Source organism: Theropithecus gelada, chromosome 16 (genome assembly GCF_003255815.1).
Source record: "Theropithecus gelada isolate Dixy chromosome 16, Tgel_1.0, whole genome shotgun sequence".
Taxonomy (NCBI): domain Eukaryota; kingdom Metazoa; phylum Chordata; class Mammalia; order Primates; family Cercopithecidae; genus Theropithecus; species Theropithecus gelada.
This window is the reverse complement of record NC_037684.1, coordinates 4,219,211-4,228,853: the sequence shown is the minus strand read 5'-3', so window position 1 is coordinate 4,228,853 and position 9,643 is coordinate 4,219,211. Positions and strand designations below refer to the sequence as shown.

The following is a 9,643-nucleotide window of genomic DNA, read 5'->3' as shown; positions in this document are numbered from 1 at the left end:
CACACACACAACATACACCCCACACACCACACACACAACACACACACACCACACACACACACAACCACACACACACCACACACACACCACACACATGCACACTCAAGTGCATGCACACAGAGGAGCGTGCTCTTCGACTCCTTCTCCCTGCAGTCCCTGGAATGCACCATCTGTCCTAAACCTAAGGCCCACGCCCTCTCTGAGGTCCACCCTGGCCTCACCAGTCACAGGTCCCATATGTAAAACTACAGATATAACTCAGAGAGCGCCCACTCTGTGCCGGTCACTGACTTAAGTGCTTCACAAGCATTAGCTCTTTTAATCCTCACAACGTTATGAAATAGGCTCTGTGATGAGCTCCATTTTACAGATGAGGAAACTGAGGCTTGGAGATTTAAAGTAACTTGCCTGATTTCACTCAGCTGCCGTCCCTCTTTTCTCCCCCTAGAACACTGACTACATTTCCTTCATAGCGTGTTAGTGTATTTAATAATTTTCATAACCACCAGCTCTAATGATGTATGGTGGGAAAGGTCAATGCCCTCTTGGTCTGTGGTCCCCACAGCCAAGCTCAAGGCGTGGCACCCAGCAGGTACTCAGTAAATGCTATGACTAAAGCACTGGTCTGTGTTTCTTCAAAGAAGCTCTTTCTTCTTGCATTAAAATCTTCTTGGCTCAGAAGTGGACTCATGGAAAGGGCTACGAGGTGTGGGCCGCAGCGTCCTCCCCTTGTGTGGGGCCCCTCTAGCAATGCGCACAGATGGTCATCTAGTTTTGTAAAGTAAGATATTATTTTTTGACCAGGCACGGTGGCTCATGCCTGTAATCCAAGCCTTTGGCAGGCCAAAGTGGGAGGATCTTTTGAGCCCAGGAGTTTGAGACCAGCCTGGACAACATGAGGAAACCCTGTCTCTACAAAAAATACAAAACTTAATTGGGCGTAGTGGTGTGCACCTGTAGTACCAGCTATTCAGGAGGCTGACGTGGGAGTCCTGGAGGTGGAGGCTGCAGTAAGCAGAGATCATGCCACTGCTCTCCAGCCTGGGTGACAGAGCGAGCCTCTGTTTCAAAAAAAAAAAAAAAAAAATTATTTTTCTTAAAGATGCCCCCTATATTTGTAATCTTTAGGGCCCACAAACCCAGGGTCTGTGTGATAGGCTTGTTGAAAATGCAGATTTCAGCTGGGCATGGTTCACGTTTATAATCTCAGCGCTTTGAGAGGCCAAGGTAGGAGGATCACTTGATCCCAGGGGTTTAAGACCAGCCTGAGCAACATAGCAAGACTCTGTCTCAACAAAAAAGTAAAAAATTAGCTGGGCATGGTGGTGCATGTCGCTGGTCCCAGCTATTTGGGAGGCCGAGGTGGGAGCATCACTTGAGCATGGGAGGTCCAGGCTGCAGTGAGCCATGATTGAGCCACTGCACTCCAGCCTGGGCAACAGACCCAGACCCTGTCTCAAAGAAAGAAAAAGAGAATGCACATTTCTAGCCCTATCCCCAAACACCCATATCTTGGAAGATTCTTGTCTTACCAAAGTCTGAGCACCACTATGCTAAATGTTTCTTCCCTACCCCAGTGATTTTTCTATTTGCTTTAGGGTTCAAAAGAGAGTCATCGCAGTGGTGGGGTCAGCTATTAATCTCTCTCTTTGCCTGGAAACCAGCTGATGCTGTAAGAGGGGTTTCCTGAGCTCTCTGAATAACTTCAATTTGTTCTTTTTGGGCCAAGCCCCGTGCTGCCCGGTCCTGCTGATGAGAGTTCGGCTAGAGGGAGGGGTGGGGAAGGGCCTGGGTTAGGGGGCCAGCTGGAGGTGGCCTGCGGCCCTGAACCCTAATCCTCCTCACTGTCCCTTCTCTGCTTCATGGAGGTGTTCTTGCTCTTTCTCCTTTCTAGCCAAGCCTCCTCCCTCCACTTACGTGTTCTCATCCAGATCAGTTTCCATTCCCGCTGGTGGAAAGCAGCCTCCGGCAGGGCCACTGCGCAAGAAAGGCGGGGCTGGGTGCAGGCGGGGCTCCGGGAGTCACCCCCTCGAAGCCCGGCTGCCCTTCATTGTCCTCTGCATGAGGCCGCTGCCGCAGCCCACGTGAGCCTTTGCCAAGGAGGGATTTAGAGACGTGGGCAGAAGAGCTGGAAGAGGGACTTCTTCAGTAAGGCAGCGGGCCGGTTTGGCTGATGGAAGATGTTTCCCGGAAGCCTGTTCACGCTCCACCCTGAAGGTCCCAGGGCCGTGAGAGTCGGCCGGGCCGCCCAGGCGGTCCCCTCCAGGCTGCAGGATGATCCAGGAACTTGTTTTCCTCAGCACTGTGTAGTTTTCAGCTTAAAAGTTCTGTGCATGTTTTGTGAGATTTATACCTAAGTATTTAATTTTTCAAGTGATTGTATAAACCACATAGTAGTTTTAATTTTGGTGTCTACTTGTTTGTTGTTACTATATAGAAATACAATCGATTTTCATATATTGTTGTTGCATTCTGTGCGCTTCGAAACTCACTAGTTTTGGAAGCTGTTTTTTGTTTTTAGATTCCTTAAAATTTTATATATGGGCAATCATGTCATTTAAAAATAGGAACCGTTTGCTAATAATCAACCTGTATGCCTTTTATGTTAAGAAAATCCCTAAATGCTGGGATTACAGGCGGTGAGCCACCACGCCCAACCAGAAACTTTCTTTTTGGTGATTTCAAATGAACTTGACTTTTACTGTAATTATACCTAAAGTATTTGTGAACAATTGTTTAGAACTTCTCTTTGTCATGGACCTTTGAGTTTATTCTTTGGATCACATAATAAAACTTTTTATCTTTAAAGTTCTAAATCTTTCTATGCACTTTGCCTTTCTTAATTAAACAACATCCAAAGTAAGCTGTGACTGACTGACTGACTTATTTATTTATTTGAGGCAGAGTCTCACTTTGTCACCCAAACTGTGGCATGATCTCCGCTGACTGCAGCCCCAACCTCCCAGGCTCAAGAAATCTTCCCACCCCCCTAGGCCTCCCGCGTAACTGGGACTACAGGCATGCACCACCACACCTAGATAGTTTTTGTATTTTCTGTAGAGACAGGGTTTCTCCATGTTGCCCATGCTGGTCTCGAACTCCTGGCCTCAATCTGTTCTCCTGCATCGGCCTCTCACAGTGTTGGGATCACAGGTGTGATTTTGCCACCATCCCCGGTTTATTTTGTTTTCAACAGGCAGAGTTTGTCACGGAAGCCTCCCGCCTCAGCTTCCCAAAGTGCTGGGAATACAGGTGGAAACCACTGCACCCGTCCAGCTAGGATTCTTTGGTAGTGTACAGGATTATACACTAACACCAGAATGGATCTGATTTTCAGTTTTGCTTGAAATGTGATGCAAAGGTGTCAGCCTGCTGATAAGTTAACACTGTCAGGATGAATCTTCTACAGAAATAATTGCTTTTTTCTCCAGTATTTAGTGCTGAAAGATATTAATGGTAATATATTTCTGGTTTAATATAAATTAAGCATGTTTTCTAGTTGTGCATGAATGCTGGCTGGCAACTTTTAAGTTTTGACAGTTGTTTAAATATGTAATGTTAAGCTTAGGTTTTAAAAAAGTAAAACTTATAAAGGAAAATAAAAAGAATCTCAAGATCCCCAAACTCCTTATGCTAAAGAGAAAGTTAAGCCTAGAGGTTGTGCCACACAACACTGCCATCCTTTTGCCAAGTGCAAAGCTGCCACTTCACAGCCTTATGTGAAAGCACGAAGCATTAACCAGACCCCTACAGGATGCAAAACGCCTCAGGCAGCTCCAGATGTCTGCCCCACAAATCAGTTACACTTAAGTTTTTGACTGCCTCAAAAACTTTCAAGATGTATATCTGCCCATAAAATGAGGGCATGTTGATTGTAACTTTAGGTCTGCAATCTAAATCTAGCTCCTAAAACCAACGTTGCTCCTTTCTACACAGATCATGTTGATTCCAAGCTTATCTTTCCAGGTGCAGAACAAAGCAAAGATGAGATTAATCATTATTCCACCTACCCGGAGACATCTGCACAATTAATTCTTTCTTTACTCCCTTTTTTTCCTTCAGAAGTTCACCTTATCTTATGTAAAATGCAGATCTCCTGGGTACTAACTAATGTCTCACAAGACTGTAACTATTCCCTGTCTCACTACCTACCTGCCCCTCATTCTACATGCCTTCCCCATGCCACTCCCCTTACCGTTTTGTTTTTTTTTTTCCCGAAATAGAGTTTCTCTCTTGTTGTCCAAGCTGGAGTGCAATGGTGTGATCTTGCCTTACTGCAACCTCCGCCTCCTGGGTTCAAGTGATTCTCCTGCCTCAGCCTCCCGAGCAGCTGGGATTATAGGCATGCACCACCACGCCCGTCTAATTTTGTATTTTTATCAGACATGAGGTTTCTTCATGTTGGTCAGGCTGGTCTCCAACTCCCGACCTCAGGTGATCTGCCTGCCTCGGCCTCCCAAAGTGCTGGGATTACAGGCGTGAGCCACCGCTCCTGGCCATGCCTTCCCCTTTTTAAGGATATGTATAAATACTAAATCTCCTTAAAACCTCTTCAGAGAATCCCTGCCTCACACTCTTTCTGTGCCTTGTGTATTTCCTGGGCACTTCCTCAAGCTTGGACTCAATACACTTTGGCTGATGGAGACTCTTACCTCAGCCTGTCATTTTTTTTGTTGAGCAAGCTGATAAACTGCTGTTTATTATTTACTTTAAAGAAAAAGAAAACAAATATGAATGTGTTTGGCACATTCAAAAAAATTTAAGAACTGCTTTTGAAAGACACTGTTGAAAAAATGAAAAGATAGTCACAGGCTGAGAGAAAATATATGAAAATCAGATTTCTGCTAAAGTGCTTGCATCTGTCAAGTCTTGTTAAATACCGACAAAAAGAAAAAAGAAAAAAAGAAAAGTACTCTCATCCAAAATATGTAAATTACTCTCAAAACTAAATAATGAGAAAACCATCTAAGTTTATAAATGGGCAACATGTTGGAACAGACAATGCAAAAAAAAAAAGAAGAGATACAGGCATAAATAACCAACTGAATAGATGTTCAACATCATCACTCTTTAAGGAAATGCAAATTAAAACCATTAATGAGACACCACTACACAACTATTAGAATGTCTAAAATGAAGACATTTCACTCTGGCTTGAGAGGCTGATAATGAGGTTCTGCCTAAGTCCTGTCACCCAGAATTATCTGATATACCTTAGGGATGCACCCTGAGACTGGGTGATTTACAAAGAAAAGAGTTTTATTTTGGTTCACAGTTCCAGGGACTGGGAAGTCCAAGATTGGGCAGCACATCTGGTCAGCTTCTGGTGAGGGCCTTTGACCTGTGTCCTAACATGGCAGAGAAGCAGAAGGGAAAGCAAGCGTGTGCCAGAGAGAGAGGACGAAATAGGCTCACCTACTTTATAACAACCCACTCTCAGGAGAGCTAATCCATTCTCTCGATAACTCACCCAGAGGAAGTCATTCATCCATCCTAACAACCCAGTCACCTCTTAAAAGACCCTGCCTCCAAACACCATCATGTTGGCAAGTAAATTTCAACATGAGTTTTGGTGGCACAAACCACATTCAAATCGTAGCACATGTCCAGCAGAGAGACCAGCCTGTCCTGAACACCCTGAAGGAAGTGCCTGGGGTAAGGCCCTGTGGGGCGGCAGGGAACAGAACAAACCTAGCAGTGGCAGATTCTCAGTCTGGTTCATAGAGACCATCATACTTACATTAAAATTTTTTTTTTCTTTTTATTGAGACGAAGTCTCGCTCTTCTTCCCCAGGCTGGAGTACAATGGCATGATCTCGGCTCACTGAAACCTCCACCTCCCGGGTTCAAATGATTCTCCTGCATCAGTCTCCCAAGTAACTGGGATCATAGGCACTTACCACCATGCCCGGCTAATTTTTGTACTTTTAGTAGAGACTGGGTTTCACCATGTTGGCCAGGCTGGTCTCGAACTCCTGACCTCAGGTGATTTGCCTGCCTCGGCCTCCCAAAGTGCTGGAATTACAGGCATGAGCCACCGTGCCCAGCCACATTTTTAAAAGTTTTAAGTGCAGGCAGGTGCAGTGGTTCATGCCTGTAAATCCTAGCATTTTGGGAGGCCAAGGTGGGCAGATCACTTGAGCTCAGGAGTTTGAAACCAGCCTGGGCAAGAGGGCGAAACCCTATCTCTATCAGAAGTACAAAAAATTAGCCAAACGTGGTGGCATGCGCCTGTGGTCACAGCTACTCAGGAGGCTGAGGTGGGAGGATGGTTTGAGCCCAAGGGTGGTAAGAAGGGGTGGGGGGGCGTGGAGGTTTCAGTGAGCTGAGATTGCAGTACTACACTCTGGCCTGGGTGACAGACTCCATCTAAAAAAAAAATTAATTGTGGTAAAACACACATAATATAAAATGTACCACATTAACCAGTTTTAGGTACACAGTTCAGTGGTATTAAGTACATTCACGCTGTTATACAATTATCAATACCATCCATCCACAAAACTCTTTTCATCTTGTGAAACCAGAACTCTATACGCTTTAAACGGTAAGTCTTCATTCCCCCTCCTACCAGCCAATAGCCACCATTCTACTTTCTTCTGTTGATTATGGCCACTCTAGGTATCTCAGACAAGTGAAATCATACAGTGCTTGTTCTTTTTTTTATTTTTATTTATTTTTTTTGTGGAACAGAGTCTCACTTTGTTGCCCAAGCTGGAGTGCAGTGGTGCGATCTTGGTTCACTGCAACCTCTGCCTCCCAGGTTCAAGCGGTTCTCCTGCCACAGTCTCCCGAGTAGCTGGGACTACAGGCATGCGTCACCATGCCCGGCTACTTTTTGCATTTTGAATAGAGACGGGGGTTTCACCATGTTGGCCAGGCTGGTCTCGAACACCTGACTTCAGGTGATTTTCCCACCTTGGCCTCCCAAAGTGCTGAGATTACAGGCATGAGCCACCACACCCGGCCTACAGTGCTTGTTCTTTTATGACTGTTTTATTTCACTTAATGTTCTCAAGGACCATCCATGTTGTGGCATGTGCCAGAATTTCCGTCCTTTTAGGGCTGAATTGTATGTCTGGCCCACGTTTTTTTGACCACTCATTTGTTGACGGAGACGTGTTGCTTTCACCTCTTGGCTGTTGTGGATGATGCTGCTACAAATACGGGTGTTCACATGTCTCTTTGCGTTCCTGCATTTGGTTATTTGGGGGATATACCCAGAAGTGGAAATGCTGGATCATACAGTAATTCTATGATGAGGTTTTTGAGGAACAGTCACGCTGTTTTCACAGGGCTCCAGTTTACTCACATTCTAGCCAACAGTTGTTGTTTTCTGGATTTTTTTTTTAATCATAGGCATCCTAATGAGTGTGAGGTGACAGACTCCCTCAGTCTACAGGGCAGAGAACAGAGAGCCGCCGAGAAGGGTCTGCGACTTCAAATGCTAGAGCTCTGAGAAGGAACATTCCCAAGGGCTGCTTCTGGTCTCCTGAAGACCAGAGCTAACCACTGGGAATGGACTGTGGTGACTGAAGGGAGCCAGCACTGTGCCTCGAAGTGCCTCCCTACTGTGTCGATTAGTCTAAAAACACGTCAGCCTTTGGGTATGACCGCGGCCCCTCCAGGCAGGGCGTGGAGCACAGGGCCCTCCTTTATGGGCCGGACTCCCTAGTGGGCTGCTTACCTGTGACTCACCTCCCAGGCTCAAGCTGATGCTAAGGCGCTGATTTGCTGGAACTCTGAGCTGTGCCTGTGTCTCCTTGGGCTCTGGGAGAGTTTTTCTTTTAGCAGTATTGTACGGAGATATTGTCTAGGTAGAGGAAAATGTAGATCCTGGTATTCTGTGTGAGTTTTGTTTTGTTTTATTTTGTTTTGAGACAGGATCTTGCTCTGTCACTCAACCTGCAGTGCAGTGGTGCCATCATAGCTCACTGTGGCCTCAACCTCCCAGGCTTAAGCAATTCTCCTGCCTCAGCCTCCCTGTAGCTGGGACTACATGCACCACCATGCCTCACTAATTTTTTTATTTTTAGTAGAGAGAAGGTCTTGGGATATGGAACAACTGCAACTGTCATTCATAGCAGACTTGAGTGTAAAATAATCCAAGCTGGTCTCAAACTCCTGGGCTCAAGCAATCCTCCTGCCTCAGCCTCCCAATGTGCTGAATTACAGGTGTCAGCCACTGCACCAGCCTCAGCCTGTTGTTAATGGAGGTAAACACCTGTGTGACCACCACCCAGAACCAGATCCAGCACATTTCCAGCCTCTCAAAGACTCCTTCGTGCCCCTCCCAGTCAGAGACCCCCAAGGGTGACGCCATTCTGGCCTGTTGTTCAACTTGACTCGAATGGAATTCTCACAGCGTGTGTCTGTTTGGATCTGGCTGCTTCTGCTCAGTTGCGAGGCCCATTGATGTTTCCTGTGGCCCAGCTCCTTATTATTACTGAGGGCTACTCTGTTGTGTGAAAACCACAATTCATTTCTCCCTTCTCCTTTGGTGAACAATTTGCATTGTTTCCAGCCTGGGGCTACGGTGAGTAAAGCTTTTAAAAACAGACAAATATGTTTCCCTTTCTCTTGGCTAACTTTTTAGAAGTAGAAAAGCCAAAACCTAGAAGTAGATATTTGACTGTATTACAACTCGCCAAGCAGTTTTTCTTTCTTTTTATTTTTTTATTTTTTGAGACAGAGTCTTGCTGTCTTACCCAGGCTAGAGTGCAGTGGCGTGATGAGGGTTCACTGCAGCCTTGACCTCCTGGACTCAAGTGAGCCTCCCACCTCAGCCTCCCACATAGCTGGGACCACAGGTGAGCACCACCACACCTGGCTAATTTGCGTTTTAAATTATATGTACAGACAGGGTCTTCCTATCCTGACCAGGCTGGTATCAACCTCCTGGACTCAAGTGATCCTCCCACTTCAGCCTCCCAAAGTGCTGGGATTACAGGCGTGAGCCATCACGCCCTGCCTGGTTTTCTAAGTTGGATTATTTTACACTCCAGTCTGCTGTGAAAGACAGTTCCAGTTGTTCCATATCCCAAGCAATTGGCAATTGCCTACAAATGATGTGGCATGATGAAATTGTTCCTGGTGTCCATGGCATCCGAGAGGACTGCAAAGAATTTCCCTTCCTTTCTCTCCTTTCTGTTCCCCCTGTATTGTCTACTCCTTAAATTGGTCAAATTCTATTTAATCCAGAACATAATGGAGATGGAGAGTGCAGATAGCACACATGGCCTCAGTCTATGGGAGCATCTCAAAGGAATTCGTCTGCAAATTCTAGTGCATCTAGGCAGAGCACAGGAAGGAAGAGAGGTGCAGACTCACTTATGGCCCTGGGGCACCTGCCACCCCCTTGAGCCTGTACAGCCCTTACCCGCCCAGCCCAGCTTGAGTTCTGGGCCTTCTCGCCGGCACATCACTGGGACCTGGTCAACTTCAGGTCAGTTTATTTCATGGCTCCCTCCCCCCTCTGCAGCCTATCCTGTTATTCTCTGTTTCGGCCAATTATTTCCCCTAACTAGGTGCTGAAGCCAAATAAAGGCAGTTCATGCCATATGTCCCTTTCCAGCCCCATGTCACTTGAAATGTTCTATTATGTCCAAGACTTCTCTCCCCATCCTAAAGCGCAGAAAATAAA

General features: G+C 46.1%; 1 protein-coding gene across 1 annotated transcript in view; it reads right to left on the bottom strand.

Annotated features, from left to right (window-relative positions):
* LOC112609247 (TBC1 domain family member 3G-like) overlaps nucleotides 1-9,643 on the bottom strand; it is a 368,624-nt gene that overhangs the window by 319,539 nt on the left and 39,442 nt on the right. The gene's annotated exons all lie outside the window — the stretch shown is intronic.